Below are 19,956 nucleotides of genomic sequence, written 5' to 3'. Positions count from 1 at the left end.
GTGTCGTCCAAAAATTATTAAAAATTGAAGTTAAAAAATAAAAAAATAAAAAACATAATAATAATAATCACGTGACACAAGCATTATATTTGTCAAATGAGTTTTTTAGTTGTGCACTATAATGCCAAAAATAAACAAGTAAACTAATTATGTCTTAATTTTAAAAATAGTTTAAAAAATTAGGTCGGATCACAGGTGAGCTGAATCAGGTTGGGTTGTCGAATCCCAACCCGTTTTGCCAAGTCCATACGCATATTGTCTCAGAAACTCAGTTTTTAGGATTCTTTCATATTCATTTAGATTCACATATCTTTTAACTTGTTCAAACGACTCTTTATCTAAAACAAAATAAAACGCAACAAATTAATATTAAAACAAATCAAGATCTATTTCACCTGCATAAATTCCAAAATTTACTCAAGAGTAATAAAACACAAAATAGAGCATGTTCATAATTATCCAATCCGAAGGAAGAGTCATGGGGAAGACTTTTATTGTTTGAAGATATATCACAAACTTGCAGTTCTTTAACCGTCCCCCAGTGCCTACACAACATGACTAGATTGAGATTGCAAAAGGTTAGATTGAGACTGCAAAGCAGTGGCGGCGCTACACTTTGTTAATGGGTTCAAATGAACCCCCTCACTTCAATTTTTTTTTATATATATAATATTTTTTTTTTTTGTTAGTTTAATACTTTAATTTATTCTTAAAAATATTATTTTTGCACACCCTTGCTTAAATTTTATACACTCTTATTACAAATATTTCCAATTCTAAAAGTAAGAGTAAGTGTTTATGGATTATAAGTGACACTCTATCATAAATTTATATTAGAGTAATACTACAATCACAAACTATTTTACAACTTTTTTTACAAAATGTTGATGTGGCCAATCTCTTATTGGTTTTCATCTAGACCCACCATTAATATCACTTTTTTCATTTACTAATAATCACTTACCACATGCATCAACAGTTTGTAAAAAAATTTGTAAAATAATTTGTATCTCTAGCATTATTCTTTATATTATACGTGTGTGAGTGTATCTAATATTAATTGTGTGCATTACTTTTTGATATAATGTTATTTTTGTAAATAATGATGTGTGTGGAAGTTTGTGTATACAATATAAAATATAAGGGAAATGTTTTGACAATACTTTCATGGGAAATATAACAATTACCCTAGGGGCATCCGTAAACATGACCCTAAATATAATATAATTTTATATAATTTAGTAATTAGGAAATAGAGATGGTTTGTTGCATGTGTGTGTATTGTTATCATGTTATAATAACTTTTTGTTATAAAGTCAGAAAAATTTAAGAAAAAAAATTGTAAAGTTAGTGATTGTTCAAGTATTTGATTGGTTAAGCAGATATATTATTTATGTATGAATGATTGTAGTTGTGTGCGTCAATAATTAATACAAAACCAATTTGTTGAGTTCATTCATTTAGTTTAAAATATTGTTATAGAAACAAAGACAAATAGATAATAACAACTGCATAAAGATAAAAATGTTAGACAAACTAAAATGGTCATAGCTACCAACAATATGGCATTAAATACTCATAATGAACTATCATATAACAATTCAAAATTTGAAAACTTGTAGAAGGAAATTGCAAAACTTCAATTTTTTTTTTTTTTTTTTTTGGTCAATAACTTGATATATTCAAGTTCTCTTTTTATTAAATTTTTTTTTCATTTAAGTCTTTTAATGACCGACCCCCTAAACAAAATTCCTAAAACTGCCACTATTGCAAAGGGAAACTGAAGCATGCAATAGAACTTGGATGATAAAAAATTAAACAAAATTAATTAAACTTTCAAACTAAAGGAATGGCTTAACAAGAAGCTCCATCTCTTTTTCACTCGAAAGCTTTCTTGAGCACTTGATTGCTTTCTATTTTGAGTGTTTCATACTATGGACTCTTATCAATTGACAAGGCAACTAGTGAGAGTAAAGAAATTTTTAGAAGCTTTCATACCTACTATTTGTTTATGATAATGAATCTATTCAACAACATATTGTAAAACACACATTTATACTTACATATCTGACATTGGTTAGTGTGTATATATATATATATAATTAAAATATTTAAAAAAAAAACACACAAAAACACAAACAAAAAAAGGGAAAACAAAAGAAAGAAGACTTATCTCAAAGCAAAGAAGAAACTCTTGAAGTTTGATTGGTCCCCTCGCTCTTTGAGCAGTTATTCTCTCAAACAGAGCACAATCATCTTAGGGAACTTTTAGAATTAAATATCATCAACCTCACAGAATGGCAAAAATAAAACTTTCAAACTAAAGGAATGGTTTAAAAAGAAGCTCGATCTCTTTTTCACTCAAAAGTTATCTTGAGCACTCAATTGCTCTTTTTTTTTTAACTGTTTGTTGAGGTCTAAAAAAATCATAGTAAAATAAGCCCAAGAAAGAATAAGCTAAGCCCAAAAAGAATGAGTTAAGCCCAGAAGGAAAAACCAAGCCAAGTCCAAAGGGATTATACAAAAGGTCCAAAGGATCCCGAAGCCCAGAAAAGAAAAGCATCCAAAAAAAGATCACGGCAAAATATAAGAAGCAAGGATCCTCAGGCACCATCAATAGACGCGGATCCTTTCAGACACAAAGAAGAAGGAAGATCGGGACAGCCCGATAGAAAGAAGACAGAGAAAGGAAAAAAAAGAAAAACAAGAAAAACAAAAAACGCGAGCGACTTCTCACGGCACAGACAGAAGAGTCCTCGGGGAACCAAGACAGGGAAGAAGGATGACAACAAATGATCTTTAAAAAAGGCAGGATGGGATTCCGCCCAAATAGGAAAGAAAAGGAAAAGCTGAAGGCACCAGAAGTGGGGATGCCGAGAAGGGCATACCTCAGCACTCCCAAAGAAGATAGCCAACAAGAAGCTTTCAAAAGAATCAGAACTGAGAGAAGGAAAGAATAAGAAGAAGCGGAAAAGGGACTTACCAAGACAACAGGGACAAGACGTGCTCTGTTCGCAGGAAAGCAAAACAGGGGAACCAATGGTTCCCCGGGACGCCCAGAAAACTCCATTATAAAAGGAGGGGATGGGTTGTGAAGAAAGCAGCGAGAAAAAAAGGAAGAAACATAAGAAAGAAGAGATTTTCTAGGAAAAACTATCAGAAAATCTGTGCAGAAAGAAAATTACTAAGGGAAAAACGAATACTGCTTCCCGATATCCTGTAAAAGCAACTATGGTACATACTCGGATTCAACGAGAATCAAACTTCGCAAGTTTTGAAGGCTGAAATAGCCATTCAAGGCTGCAATTTTTGAGCTCGATTGGACCTTGTATCACGTCCTAGTGAGCTTTCTGTAATCAAACAGATAATGCCTTAATGAAATACTGTTTCATAATTCCCAGGATCCCCACAGTACTTTTTTTTTTATCGTCTTGCTAATCCTGCTTTTCTTTCTTTCTGAGCTTACGTTGTTAATTTTTGGCACTCCTCGATATCCTTGTTTGTCATTTTTTTTGTATGTTGTCAGGAGTATTCTCTGCATTCACTTGATTCTTAAACAGCCATTTAGCTGCGGTGAGTCAAGGCCCAGTCCACCAAATCCTTTCTTTTTCATTCAGGCTCGGGATCCTTGGGCCTGAGTATCCCGAAAAAAGACACTCTCACATTTTGGCGACTCCGCTGGGGACTGGGCAAAGAAGAAGGAAGAAACGATCCCTTCACAGAGAATGCCTCCAAGACAAAGAAACAGCAAAGGAACTAATGTGCCACCTACGGCCTCTGAGCCTGTAGGAGAAAACAAGGAAGTCTCCAGGCAAGGAGGTGGGATACCCTTGGTGGAACAGGAGGTTGTGTCGGAACAAAGACACGCAAGACAGGAACCAGACCTAATGGCCAGGATGACAGCAATGTTAAAGGATCTGGAGCAAGAAGTTCGTCTTCTCAAAGAAGGCAGGACACAGGAAGTCAGAGACAACATTCCCCCTACTGGCCACCAAGATGGGACCCAGCCAGAAGGAGGGTCAGCAGTGGGAGGAAGAGCCAACCCTCAGTATTTGACACTGGCAGACGTCAATGCCCTCCTGGAGCAAGAAAGGGAAAAACTCTCAGGGATCCCCAAGCAATTCTCTCGGGATCCCCCGTTCCCTCCAGAACTTCTTGGCAAACCATATCCTAAGGGATACGAACCCCCAAAGTTCCATCCTTTCGATGGGAGGAATGGAAGTGCCGTGGAACATGTGAGCAGGTTTGTCCACACTATGGGCCCCTATGCAGGAGACAAAGAATTATGTCTAAGGGAATTTGCCAAATCTTTGGTGGATAGGGCATACACCTGGTACACCACGCTGAGACCCGGGTCCATCAAGACCTGGGATGAGATGATGGAAAAATTCTGCACCAAATATTACCCTGGTGAAGACAAAATCACTTTCCAGAACCTGCAGATGGTGAGGCAGAGACCTGGAGAAGATCCTGTTCAGTTTATTAAAAGATTCGAAGATGTGTCTCTAGACTGCTATGGAGACCATGAAGAAAAGGAGCTCGTGGAAACCTGTATAGCCAACATGCTTTTTGATTACAGGCTCAACCTTGAAAATTTATGTATCACACAGTTTGCTGACCTGCTACAGAGAACCAGAAGGACAGCGCAAACCATGAGAACAAAAAGGCTGCCCGCGTCCCAAGCTATGACAGCATCAACAGGAGAGAAAAGGAAGAGACCAGATGGGAAGGTGTTTGAGGAACCACCAGTGATCCCATGCACAGCTGAGGAGTTAAGCCATGTCCTAGACAAATGGATTGGAGATGGGGTTGTCAGGCCATTCACTGTGTCCAGGCCACCAACCGAGGAAGAAAGGAAGAATCCTTTATTTTGCAGAATCCATAATTATGTGAAGCACTCCACTAAGGACTGCTGGACCCTTCGCAGGCTCTTCCACAAAAAGTTGAGGGAAGGAACCTTGGAACTCACTCAGAAGGAGCCAGAAGTACAGAGGAACCCCTTGCCTAACCACAAAGGAAAAGGGGTGGTAACAGTAGTAATACACGGGAACCCAACAGAAGCAGCAGAATCTGAAGGATCCTTCCACCCGAGCACAGTCAAAACCCTCCAGAAGAATCCTAAGTTCAGGTCACTATTCAATCAATTAGGATTCGGACCAGAAGCAAGAAGGGTGGCCACAGAGTCTCTCATGAGCATAGCAGCAGATTCAGGGATGGAATGGTTTACAGCTGAGTCACATGCTAGTCGAGCTTTCCTGGAAACAACCAATGCAATAACCTTCACTGATGAAGACATGGAAATTGAGCACCCAGACCACTGTAGACCCCTTTATCTCATGGCCACCATAAACGGTGTTCAAGTCAGGAGAGCACTGGTGGATACGGGGGCATCACTCAACCTCATTGCCTTAAGTACCCTAGAAGCTGTTGGCTTAGTTGACAGAAGGATCCTGGGGACCCCCATGGAGATAATAGGATTTGGAGGATCGGTGGAATCAACAAAAGGATACGTGCAGCTAGCCTTAAGGGTAGGGCCAATAGTAGCTTTGACAAGGTTTCATGTGATTAATGCAGAAGTTTCTTATCACGTGCTGCTGGGACGCCCGTGGCTTCATAAACATCGCCTTATTCCATCCACGTTCCATCAATGCATTAAAGGGAGACTGAATGGGAGGCCCATAAGGATCCCTGCCAATCATAATCCTTTCAGCCAGGGAGAAGTGAACTTTGCAGAAACGATGTTTTATGATGAGTTGGAGCCAGATGATGAGAACCCCACCCCGGGGACCCCGGGGGCACCTATCCTAGAAGAAGAAGAAGGAGGAAGGGGCACCCGTGACCTGAGAAACCTCTTAGATAGAAAAAGACAAAAGAGGGGGCCCAGCTCTTCAGGATCCCGAGAATGTGTAGTGGTGCGGGAACCTGGGGGAAGGTTAATTTATCGTTTGTGAAGGTGCGCGGGACCCGAATGCATTGTGCAGGAAGGTCCCGGACCACCAAGCTGCATGATGGCCCAAGAAGAAATCCCAGAAGAACCAGTTAAGGAGGCCCAGATTCAACCTGAGGAAGAACTAAAGGAAGTAGACCTGGGAACAGAACCAGGATCCCGAAGACCTGTTTTCATTAGCAGTCAATTGGTGGCTCAAGAAAGAAAACAACTGGTAACCTTACTTCAAAAATACAGAGATGTGTTTGCATGGACCTATGATGAGATGCCTGGTCTAGACCCGGAGTTGGTAGTCCATTCTCTTAATGTGAAACCAGGGGTGAGGCCAGTAGTCCAACCAGCCAGGGTCTTCCACACTGAGGTAGAAGCTCAAATAGTCCAAGAGGTCAAGAAATTACTAACGGCTGGTTTTATCAAACCCATCCAACACCCAAAATGGCTTTCCAACATTGTACCTGTGAAGAAGAAAAATGTTCAAATCCGTTGCTGTGTAGACTTTCGCAACTTGAACAAGGCATGTCCTAAAGATGAGTTCCCCTTGCCCAATATCGACCTCCTTGTAGATTCAGCTGCAGGAAACTCAATGTTCTCGTTTATGGATGGGTACAGTGGATACAATCAAATTCGCATGGCAGCCAAAGATGCAGAGAAGACGGCATTCAGAACTCCGATTGGGAACTTTTACTACACTGTAATGCCCTTTGGCCTCAAAAATGCGGGGGCTACGTATCAACGGACCATGACAGCCATTTTCCATGACATGATGCATGAGGAGATGGAAGATTATGTAGATGATATTGTGGTCAAGTCAAAAACCAGAACAGGACATTTCCAAGTACTTGAGCAAGTCTTTGAAAGATGCAGGAAATACAAGTTACGTATGAACCCCATGAAGTGCGCCTTTGGAGTGTCTGCTGGAAAGTTCCTTGGGTTCCTGGTACATCACAAAGGCATAAGCGTGGACCCAGCCAAGGCCACAGCTATTGCCACGATGAGAAGACCAACTATTGTTAGGGAACTCAAAAGCTTCCTGGGAAGGGTCTCCTATATCAGGAGGTTTGTGCCTGGTTTAGCCTCAGCTACAGCAGGCCTATCCAAACTATTGAAAAGGGAAATGAATTTACCTGGGGAACAGAGCAGCAGGAAGCTTTTCAAAGAATTCAGGGCATTATGAACCATTTGCCCACCCTCCAGGCACCAGTACGTGGGCGACCTCTGTTGCTATACTTAGCATCAAACTCTCAGGCAATAGGAGCTTTGCTGGCACAAGAAGATGACCAAGGAAATGAGCAGCCCATATATTATGTAAGCAGAACACTCAAGGATACAGAGACCAGGTACCCCAGAATAGAGAAAGCCTGCCTAGTAATCGTTTATGCATCCCAAAGGTTGAAGAGGTACTTCTCAGCTCACCAAATCCTCTTGGTAACCAAGTCCCACCCCATAAAAGCACTCCTGCACCAGCCCCTTCTCACGGGAAGAATAGCACAATGGCTAGTGTTGCTCTCACAATATGATATAGGTATAAGAACCCCCAAGGCTGTCAAGAGCCAGGCCATAGCAGATTTGCTAGCTCAATTCCCAGGAAAGGAAGAAGGCCCACTGAGCGAAGAAATCCCTGGTGAGGTAGCAGTGATGGAGATCCCATGGAAGAAATGGACCATGAGGTTTGACGGGTCAGCTACAGCAACTTCAAATGGGGTAGGAATTGTACTGAGCTGCGAAAATGGGGATATCATGCCCCTGTCTTTCAAACTTGGTTTCTCATGCTCTAATAATGCAGCTGAGTATGAGGCATACTTAACTGGGTTGGCTATAGCACTCAGCATAGGAGTGAAACATATGAGAGTGCTGGGAGATTCTAATCTTGTAGTCTCCCAAGTGAAAGGTGACTTTGCACTACGGGAGCAAAGTTTAGCAGCCTACAGGACTTGGGCACAAAGGCTGGAGATGGAATTTCAAACCTTCAGCATAGAATACACTCAAAGAAGTGAAAACAGGTTTGCAGATGCTCTCGCCACCCTGGGATCCCAAATACCATTTAATGGGAGGGATACGCTGATAAAAATAGGAAGGCAGGAACATTCTATTGTAAGAATCCTCCAAGGGATGTACCCCGGGGAATCCAAACAGTGGGACTGGAGGGACGAAGTCAAAGAAAGGATGAAAAAGGCGAGCCCTAGAGGGAACATCAAAGAACTAATGGATTACACTCAGATAGAAGGAGAATTGTATAGAAGACTGCCAGGAGGAATACTGTCCAGATGTATCACCGAGAAGGAAGGAAAGTTGAAACTAGAAGAATTACACGCCCAAGCATGTGGAGTTGCAGAAAAAGTCAGCCTATACAGAAGGATGCAACGCATGGGGTATTACTGGCCAGATATGGACAAGGAAGCAGCAATCATACAGGGGAAATGCAAGGAATGTCATTTGGCAATTGATAAAGAAGAAAGCTACGCGGTATTTATTGCAGAAGATTGGCGGGTTCCTTTCATAGGATACCTGGCTCAGGGGATCCTGCCAACTGACAAGGAACTGGCCCACAAGCTCAAAAAACTAGCGTGCAGGTATTTCTTGCAGAACGACATTTTGTTCAAAAAGGGATACCATGGGGATCCCCTCAGGTGCCTGGGACCAAAGGAAGCTAGAGAAGTAGTCAGAGAGGTGCACTCTGGAGATTGTGGAAGTCACCCAGGGAAGAGAAGGTTGTATAAGCAGTTACTGTTGTTGGGGTATTACTGGTCAACGATGAAAAGAGACTCTGAGGAGCTGGTCAAAACATGTCATGCTGGCCAAGTCCTAGGAGATGCAATTCACACTCACCCAAATGTCCTACAGGATATGACGACGCCATGGCCTTTTCATACTTGGGGGCTCGATCTCATAGGGCCCATAAATCCTCCATCCAATGGTTATATATGGATCCTGGCAGCCACGGAGTACTTTACAAAATGGGTAGAGGTCATCCCTTTGAAAAAAGCTACTGGAGCAGCTGTAGCAAATTTCATTCGAGACCACATCATTACAAGATTCGGGATCCCCAGAAGATTGATCAGCGACAATGGAACCCCATTCATAAACAAAGATGTGAAGGGACTAACTGAAGCATATCACATCAAGTAGGGAAGATCTACCCCATACTACCCACAAGGAAACGGCCAAGCTGAAGCTACTAATAGGGTAATATTAAAAATCCTTAAGAAAATGAAGCATGAGTATGGAGGAAAATGGAGTGACCATCTGGCAGATGTGCTTTGGGCATGTAGGAGCTCTGTAAAGACAGCCACAGGATTCTCCCCATTCTCCCTGGTTTATGGAACAGAGGCCATCAGCCCTGTGGAGTTAATCATTCCTACACCAAGGGTAGTTCTCGAGGAAAATCAGGGAGAAAGTGAAGACGCAAGCAATGAAAAGAGATTAGTAGATCTGGAAGGAGTAGAAGAAGAAAGGGAACTGGCCAAGAAAAGGAGCCAAAGATACCAGCAAAGAATGACCAGAGCATATGCACAAGCAGTACGCCCAAGAGTGTTCACCAAAGGGCAATTAGTGCTAAGGATGGCAGAGCACGTGAGGAGGAACCTGCCAGGGCCTTCCAAGTTCACCCCAAAATGGGAAGGACCCTACATCATCAATGCAGCTCATGAAAGTGGATATTATTACCTTGCCAAAGAAGATGGAACGGTCCTGACAGAACCCATAAACGGGAAATGGCTGAAGCAATATTATGCATAAGGACAAGGGGATCCCCAGTACCTCAGGGTCCTTTCACCAGCTTCACTATCTGCTAAGTTCCTTTTTTATTTTTGTCTTTTTATTTTTCAGCCTTTATCAAGAATTCTGGTCTAAGATAATTTTGTTCAGGAACATGTGATAGATTGACACTTTGTGGTCAATGCTGCACCAAAAGACTTTTTCTTTGTTCCTAAAAAAAAAAAAAAAAATGATCATGTTTTAATGGAATTTCTGTTTCTTCAACATTTAAGTTTTTCTTTACTGCAAAGACCAAATGTGGATAAATTTAAGGAAGGATACCTGAGTCAAAAAAAAAGGGGAGAATATGTAATACCCTTTTACATATGGCCCAGGATCCACCTCGCAAATAATTTCAGATATCCCACAAACAGTCCCAAGTGCATAGGTCTAGGATCACAGAATAAAAGAAAAAATATCTAGGATACCTAGCCTAGCACTTGGCAAAGGGGGAACCTGTCAAAGTTCATGAACTGGGACCGTATCTCAAAAAAAAAAACATGCATAGAGAAGGATACTAGTGTACCCAGTTCAGTACTTGCACAATAAATCACCAGGTACCTGGACCAGAACTTACAGTGAAGCCTGTGGGAACCATGGTCCAGGACTCAGAAAAGAAAAGAGTCACGAGAAAGTAAAGACAATATATATATCCAAGGAAAAAGGCAGATTCACATACTAAGAAATAAGAAGCAGTTTTGAAACACAAAAGAGAAAGCAAAGAGCAGAGCAATGTTCAAAAAAAAAACTTATACAACCCCAAATTGTTCATGTAAATGAAAAAAAAAGCTAAGGAATGAGGCCGGCCAACAAAGAGGCATCTGGAGAAATAGCAGGAACAGCCAAAGTAGAAAGGATCCTCTGCCGCTTGACTTTCAAATCTTGTAAAACTTTGTGAGCATGAGCCAAAGCTTCCTCAGCAACAGCTATCTCAGTGTCTATACTCTTGAATGATTGCCTTTGAAACAGCATATGAGCCAGCAGACGCAAGTGATCCAGCAGAAAAGTCAAATTAAACTTGGCCTCCAGAAGGTCCTGCACCACCCCTCTCCACTCCAGAAGCTTTTCTTCAGACAACGAATCTACAGAGGAATTCCTTAGGGAAATCAACACAGCACACAGCAACTCCATCAAAATATTGCCTAGAAAAACGCCTCCCCTGAAGCCGCTGGTAAAATCCCCGTGACTCTTGAGCAGGCTCTCTAGCAGCGGCAAGCCTTCCACAGGAACAGAGAAGCGCAGGAAGCTGCCATAAGAAGACCCAAAAACATGAAAGTGGCTGACAGGAAGACTGTTGAATTCCAAAAGATCAAAGCGAGCCAGGAAAGAGGAAAGCTTTGAATCAAGATCTGAGGCAGCCATCTTCGAGGCATCCCCCATCGCCGTGTCACCACTTGCAGAGACCGGAGGACTTGCAGCCTTTTGCTCTGGATGAAGGTCAGCAACTTCAACAGGTCTCACAATTCCTTCAGGGATAACAGGCTCAGAACCTGCAAAGCCTGTATCAGTATTCAAAAAAAAAAGGAAGAAAGAAGAAAAAGAAAAGGAAGAACAGATTTAGAAGAACAAACCGGTTCCAGTTTCTTGAGGCAGAACCTCTTCTTCCTGATCTCCTGACTTCCCCGAAGATTCTGGGAAGGAACATAAAGCAAGTTGAAGAAAAGGTGAAGGACCAATGGCAAAGTGGCTAAAGGAAGGGATAGATGCAGGGGGCTTCGCCATATAAAAAAAAGAAGGGGGGGGGAAAGAAAAAAGAAACACGATGGGAGCAGCTTGCACTCACCTTCTGAGCTCTCTGATTCTAAAGAAGAGGCAACACTGGGAGCAGATTTCTCACTGGTTTGACCTAAAGAAAAAAAAAAGGGAATTCAAGAAAAACTGGAAAAGAAAGTAAAAAATATAAGGCTATTTCAAGGAAACAAGGTTTACCTGTTTGTTTGGATAGAGGAGTGTCTCCCAAAGCACCTTTATCTGACAAGGATTGAGGAAACACAGTCCTGATAGGACTAGGAGTGCGTTCAAGATGGGGACTTTGAGATGATGGGATCCTAGAAGCTTTGGGATCCTGAGAATCCTGGGAACCTTGCATCGGTTGCCCGGTTTCCTCAGCGGGATCATCAGTAGGGGGCTCCTCCCCCATAACAGGAAAAACGACAGAAAGAGCTGTGACAGTTTCCTCCCCCAGAGCCTTGCCAGTCACAGGAGGGGATACCTCCACCTAAAGGAAGAAGAAGCGGAGAAGGCAATACTAAGTAAAAAAAAAAACAACACAACAGCAGGGAATGCTAACAACACAATGTCAGAACAAAAGGGAAAGAACAGAAGAAGGGGGAACACACGTACCACGTCGTCTCCAGAAGATTGGCTCTTACCCTTCTTGTAATCAGACTTGCGCTTGGACTGCAAAGGAAATCACCACTCGTCAGCAAAATAGAAAGTGGGTGCAACAAAAAAAAAAAAAAAGAGAAGAAGGAAAGAAGTCTTGCCCTTCTCTCTCTCTCTACAGATTCTCTGGAAGTCTTTTGCTTACTACGAGTACGCCCAGAGGGTCCTAAAGGAGGCTGGGATACCAAACCAGAGGATCCTAAAGAACCATGGACTGAAGCAGTCACAGGAACCTAGGGAAAAGAAGACTGTCTTCTTCCGGGTCCTTGAAACTAAAGGTTCCCTGACATCCTTGCCTTCCTGTGATGCCAAGTGTGCTTGAGATTTCCCCGTTTTCCTTCTTTTCGCCTCAGAGCCTATCTCCACACCCCCTGTACTTTCACCAACATCAGCAGCTTTCATTTTCTTCGACTTGACATCCTTACCTTTAGCAGTAGCAGCACTAATTGTCTCTGTTGCACCCTTTTTGATGGGCACCCCAGAGGAAGCACCAATGATGAGACTATCACCCAGCCAGGCCTCAGGAAAATCCTGTCCATAAGTCACCCAGCCTCCCCTGGAGGCATGCCACTCTGCAAACCCAGTCTTACTGCTTGCAGCAGCAGAAACAATCCCAGCAGTAGGAAGGGATAAACGTCTATTGGCTGTCGGAGCAGAAACAATGCTAGAATTCAGGACTTCCCGAGCTGTACCAGTGCCAACATAGTCAACAAAAGATTTTTGTACTCTTCTCCAATAACTGGTATAGCCACTGGAAGCAAAGACTCCTCTCTGGGAGTTAGGCACTACAAACTGGGGGCTCCTCCGTGACCAATAAGAAAAGGCCTGCAGCCTCAAGAAAGGATCCCAGGAAGGAAGGGATGGCACCACATCCTTAAAAACTGGCGGAATGTCCTGATCAAAACCAAACTGTTGGAGCACCCGGTGTGCTGAATAATGAGTATATTTTGGGCCACTTGAAGAAGGCACAGGAAGCTAGGAGGGGCTAATGCAGGCAAGATAAGCCAGACTGCCCTCATCACCACGGCGCAAGTCAAAGGTATTACCTGTTGAAGATAAAAAAGAAGACAACACAGAATCACACGCAAAGCCAGGACCAAACTCACGAGGGGATCTCCAATATAAGCTCCCTGCTTGGTCAAACAACTCCACAAGATTGAGGCCACCACCTTTCAAGCTAATCCAACGAAAAATAATGGGAAAGGCATCAGTAGAATTGCCACAAAGACCCTTCACTATATCGGGGGATCCTTGGAACTTGTCCTTCACAAACTTCAAATTTCTACACTTAGCCAAAGTAGCTGCAGAACGGTCCCACATGAAAATCTGAAGAATGGCACAGTGAAGAGATGAAGTGATCACATAGCAAGAGTCACCCTCAGCCTCATCTCCATGAAGCTGGTGCAGTTGAGAATAAACATGACCCAAAAACAGAGGGGCCAAAGGATATTGGGTACCTCGAGCCAACTTGATTGCCAACGGAAAAAACGAAGACTTAACTCCATACCTAGGGAACTCACTAAACAAAAATTTACTAAGCCAAAAGGCCAGGAAACCGGCCCACCTCACTTCCTTATCCTTTTCACGAGAGAGGGTCATCACCCATCTCCCCATCCTAGCCGGCTTACCACCAGGAGAGGCGGAGCGACCACCAAAATGACCAAATAATTTCTCTTCTACCACGAGATCCTCACCAGAAAGATCAATATCAAAGGGATTTTCTTCACCAAACACCGGGAGGAGGAAGTTATTAACCACATCCTCCAAGGTGATTGTCAATTCACCAGTAGAAAAGAAAAAAGTATGAAGGGAAGGACACCAACGACGTACCAGATGCCTGAGCCCTTTGTTGAGTTCATTCATTTAGTTTAAAATATTGTTATAGAAACAAAGACAAATAGATAATAACAACTGCATAAAGATAAAAATGTTAGACAAACTAAAATGGTCATAGCTACCAACAATATGGCATTAAATACTCATAATGAACTATCATATAACAATTCAAAATTTGAAAACTTGTAGAAGGAAATTGTAAAACTTCAAATTTTTTTTTTTTTTTTTGTTTCAATAACTTGATATATTCAAGTTCTCTTTTTATTAAATTTTTTTTTCATTTAAGTCTTTTAATGACCGACCCCCTAAACAAAATTCCTAAAACTGCCACTATTGCAAAGGGAAACTGAAGCATGCAATAGAACTTGGATGAAAAAAAAATTAAACAAAATTAAACTTTCAAACTAAAGGAATGGCTTAACAAGAAGCTCCATCTCTTTTTCACTCGAAAGCTTTCTTGAGCACTTGATTGCTTTCTATTTTGAGTGTTTCATACTACGGACTCTTATCAATAGACAAGGCAACTAGTGAGAGTAAAGAAATTTTTAGAAGCTTTCATACCTACTATTTGTTTATGATAATGAATCTATTCAACAACATATTGTAAAACACACATTTATACTTACATATCTGACATTGGTTAGTGTGTGCATATATATATATATATATATATATATATATATAATTAAAATATTTAAAAAAAAACACACAAAAACACAAACAAAAAAAGGGAAAACAAAAGAAAGAAGACTTATCTCAAAGCAAAGAAGAAACTCTTGAAGTTTGATTGGTCCCCTCGCTCTTTGAGCAGTTATTCTCTCAAACAGAGCACAATCATCTTAGGGAACTTTTAGAATTAAATATCATCAACCTCACAGAATGGCAAAAATAAAACTTTCAAACTAAAGGAATGGTTTAAAAAGAAGCTCCATCTCTTTTTCACTCAAAAGTTATCTTGAGCACTCAATTGCTCTTTTTTTTTTAACTGTTTCATACTGAAGAAAATGACCTACTCTTATCAGTATACAAGGCAATAACTAGTGAGAGTAAAGAGATTTTTAGAAACTCCATACTATTGGAAATAGCAAACCAAAATGTGTCTCTTGCTTTTCCATAACTGTTTGTGTCTATTATTGTTCCATAACATTTGTGTCTTCCACATTCTAGAATTTTCTGTTTTGAATTGAAAAGTCATTAGAATAAAGACAACTCCTATAATTTCACTTAGTTGGAAACTATGCAAAAAGGAGGTAAAGATATGGTGTGAATGTAATGCAAAAAACTACACTGAGTGTAACTTAAATCTCACCTCATCAATTTCCTGTTAATTGGATATTTTTTATTATCTAATTCATTAACTCATGCTTTGTATATATTAAAATTAAAAATACGTGAAATTTATTTTTATGATAAAATAGTTGTTGATCTCCGATCATCTTGATATTTGTAAGTATGCAAAGTATAGCAAAACTATGTAATTCAAACATTGATTTGTCGAAATATTCCTTAAAAAAAATTGAATGAATGATATAACATGTAGTAGGACTTGTCGGTAAATTAGAGTCCATACACGGAGGCAAAGTCATAAATCTAAATAAGGGTAAATTGCAAAGTAAACTCCTAAAGTTTAGGATTGCTCGAATTTTATACCTTAAAATTTACCTCTATTAGCAAAAGCAACCCCTTCATTAGTGGGCTGGCCTACATGGCAAAAAAAACTACACATAAGACGCATTTGACGGCCACATAAGCGAGTCCACTAATGAAGGAGCTGTTTTTACTAACGTAGGGAAACTTCAGGGTGTAAAATTCAATTTTTCAAATTTTAAAAGGTAAAATTCAAACAAACTCAAACTTTAGAACTATACCTTGCAATTTACCCAAAAAAAAAATATTTAGAACCGCTGGAAAAGCTTCCTTTGTATAGACAAATTATCCTGGATCTGTAGCTCTATTGGTCGTTTTGTTTAACGGAATCCCCATTGCTTATCTACTGGCCGGATTGATTTGTGCTAATCATTTTTTTAGTGGAAAGTGGATTTGTAAGCTTCACACTTTGCCAAAGATTCAGACATTCAAGTGGAAATGTTATTCATCTCAGTCATCCTGTCAAATCAGTCTTGGCTGGGAGAGGGTTGCATGGAGATACTTCCTGTGATTTCTGTCTAGAACTAGAGATCATTATGCCTGTGCCTTAGGGATTTTCAGACTGCAAAGGAATTTTGGCTTGGGTCTGGGTTTTCACCTTCTTTTCCTCCAGCTTAGAGGTACGGTTACAGAGTAATGCTTGTGATGTATTACTTGGTACAGGGCCGGCCCTAGGCTTAGGCCCTGGGGCCCCCTTACTAGTGAAGGCCCCAAATGTGGGGGCAAATTTTTTTTATTTTTTATATATAAATATTTTTGGGAGATATTAAAGCATTTTAGTTTACCTTTTTTTTTCATTATTAAGAAAGTTCAAAGAATTAAATAATGTTAGAAATAGAGATAAGACAAATTTAAATAAATAGATCTTACAAATAGACGTGTTACTAACCACAAGTAATTCAAATAGGAAAATATTAAAAATACTATAAATTTTACTACATAGCTTTTATTTATTTACTTATTTGTATACAAAATAAAAATTCTACTATAATCTAATCTAAGTGTATATGTGTGCAAAACTCTCTTCTAGAAACTTAAATCTCGGTCATTGCCCCCATACCTCACAAGAACTTATATTTGTGAAGTGATTACTGAACCAAAGGTGCGTGGTGGTCACCATAACTTTTATAATTTGATGTGACAATGAATATGATAGATGGATTTCAACAAACTGTTGAATACATTTTTGAATGAATATTTGTGATTGGTAATATATTTTTGTAATTCTCATGTTGTAAATTTTATAATATTTCTAGTATTTTTGTAAGCTTCAAGTCATGTCATTGATCACATTTATTACAACACTGATTTGTAGTTAAATTTGTTATAACTTTAGCATTTTCTCAAAAAAAAAAAAAACAAATTAAAAAGTAAAGAGAATAGATTTAAAAAAAATTATTATATAAAATGCTAGTTAAATATCATTCAAGTGATAACATAAAGGCCCCATTTGAAGATTTCGTCTTAGGCCTCCAAAACGCTTGGGCAGCCCTGACTCGGTACAACTTTTTTCTATTTTGGTGTCTGGCTGCTTTGGCTACAAAGAAACAAAAGAGTATTTCAGCAAGTATAATCTAATCCTAAACAAAACATGATCAAGGTGTGGTAGTTAAACAGGTCAGGCGGGAAAACCCAAGCATGTGATGGTTTAAGTTCAATTCAAATGGCTCGGCTATTGATAACTCAGGAAGAGCAGGTAGTGGGGGCCTCAATAGGATTCAACAAGAGGAGTGCTTAAGAGGATAATTTCTCAAGGGAAATTGATTTTTGCTACTAGTTTTGAAGCTGAATTATGGACTCTTAAAGAGATGGATTAACTCTGTGTTTAAGGATTCTGTAGTTTCTAGGATTTCGGATTTTGCAATAATTTCGTAACGTTGGCCTCTTGTTAAAATTATAATCATGCGATCTTTCTGCATGACCATCATGTGTTTTGCCTACAGTCATAAATCAAGTAATAAAAACTAAGTGGTGAGGAATTTGCGTGAGCAGTGTTGAGCATTGTTTAATTTTTTTTTTTTTTATTCTAACTTTTCTTGTTTTATTATTAGCTTCTCTAAATTTGATTGTGATCTTCTTATTTAGGCAATCTGAAGAATTGGTTGTGTTTGTGTAACTCGATTCTGATGGACTTAATGGTCAAGTACTTGTACTTGTTAGCATGACTGTATGAGTCTACAACATTCTATATATATACCTTGATGAAAGATCCTCGTCTTTGCACCATGGTCTCCAATCACAATAGGTTTACATCAAAGTTTAACTTTAAAGTTTACGCCATAAGGGAATTGAATCATAGGGTTTCCTCAAAAAAAAATAAATAAATAAATAAATAAAAACCATAGAATTATCAATCCACGGAGATTGTGATACCCCAATTTGATTGATTGTGTGATGTGTGTGGGTGTGTGATGAGTCCCACATCGGGTATTTACTGGGTTGAACTGGGCTTTATTAACAACTATAAGGAGCCTCTATTGTGACTAGTCATTTTGAGGTATAGCGCAGATGTGGCTAGCGCTTTTCTTGGGTTGTTACATATGGTATCAGAGCCGGCCCAGTAATCCCGTGTGGACTCGGAGACACTACCCTACAAAGTGGGCCCTAACGAGGACGTTAGGGATTTAAGTGAGGGAGATTGTGATACCCCAATTTGATTGATTGTGTGATGTGTGTGGGTGTGTGATGAGTCTCACATCGGGTATTTACTGGGTTGAACTGGGCTTTATTAACAACTATAAGGAGCCTCTATGGTGACTAGTCCTTTTGAGGTATAGCGCAGATGTGGCTAGCGCTTTTCCTTAGGTCGTTACATAGACTTAATAACAAATATAATTCAATAGAATTATGGGCTATTCGACGTGGGCTAACCATGGTATGGAAATTGGGCTATAGGAATATCATCTTAGAATCTGACACTGAATTATGTGTGATGTTAGTATGTCTCACTAGCTATGTAAATTATGTGTGATGTTATAATTTTTTTTTTTTAAGAAATAATGCTTGCTTAATTAGTTCGAATATAATAAATAAATAAATAAAAATTTAAGTCTATCCTACCTATGTGATGCTTGAGAATTTAGGAGCCGTCTGGTAATATTATTCTAGTAACGTTGTTTGTATTTTTTGGAAATACATGTGAGTAAAAAAATGTGAAAATATGTGTGGGTGAAAAAGTGTGAAAATATGTGTAATGTTATTTAAATACTAAAAACTGTTGCTCAAAACACCTTACGAAACAGCCCCTTAAATTCAAGAAAACAAGGATTGTTAGTCCATTGTCTTTTATTTATCTATATTATGTTTTGTCTTATGCATTCAGTACTTTTTTTAGTATTTAAAAAGGTCATGTGATTTTTTTTTCTTTTTTTGAGAAACAAAAGATGATGTGATTTGGTTGCATTGGCATTGGCATGAGACTTTTGATGAAGTGACTATTGATGAAGTGGGATGGTTACAATTTAATTGTCAAATGCATGATGAAGGGAATAATTTCTCTATTTTAGCCAACAACAAGTCACTTTTTTCACTTTTACATGCATTTGGATTCCACTTCTCCAGCCAACGTTTAGCTTATTTTGCGTACTATTTGCAGAGCCCACATCACTATTTTTTTTTTTTTTTTTTTGTTCTTTGATTTAAGCCTACCCTTGTTTAGAGCATCTCCAACAGTTTAACTATATTTTGGTATTATTTGGAGAGTAAACAATTATTTTTGCCTTTTTTCTACATACTTTTTATAAATTTACTTTCTAACAAACTCTCTATCATTCCCATCAACTATATTGATAAAAGATAGAAAGAAGTGGAGAGAGGAAAGAGAAAATATTAGTTTTTTAGTTCATCTTTACGAATTTTTAAGCCAAAAAATTTGTTTACTCATCTATAGTAACCTCCAGATAAAGAGTGATTGTAGATGAACAAAAACAATTTTCCTAATTTGCAGATACTGCTAGACCTAGTTTTTAAGGCTTCACTCTCTACTTTGCCTATGATTTTGGTTTTAGCACTTTTATTGGAGACGCTCTTAGCTCTTTTTTTTTTTTTTTTTTTTTTTTGCATTTTTGTTCAGGTCCCAAGCCAATGATGTCATCGAACGATAATATTTTTGTTTCTTGCTTAATATATCTTTATTATCTCTTTTAAATTTTTGTTTATAATACTTTTAGCAATAACAACAACAACAACAAAAATAAAAAATAAAAAAATCAACTTGTTTTATTTTGCTTTTACCTTTTATCTATAATACTCTTAACAAAAAAGCTAAATAAGCGGTATCCAAATGACACTTTAATTGCTCACTTTCAAAACACATCCTACATGTTATTTTCTATTTTACACTATTTCCACTGAACCAATCTATTTTCAACACACATAGCAACAAACCA

The sequence above is a fragment of the Quercus robur genome, chromosome 9 (genome assembly GCF_932294415.1).
Source record: "Quercus robur chromosome 9, dhQueRobu3.1, whole genome shotgun sequence".
Classification (NCBI taxonomy): domain Eukaryota; kingdom Viridiplantae; phylum Streptophyta; class Magnoliopsida; order Fagales; family Fagaceae; genus Quercus; species Quercus robur.
Note: the sequence above shows the minus strand (reverse complement) of the source record.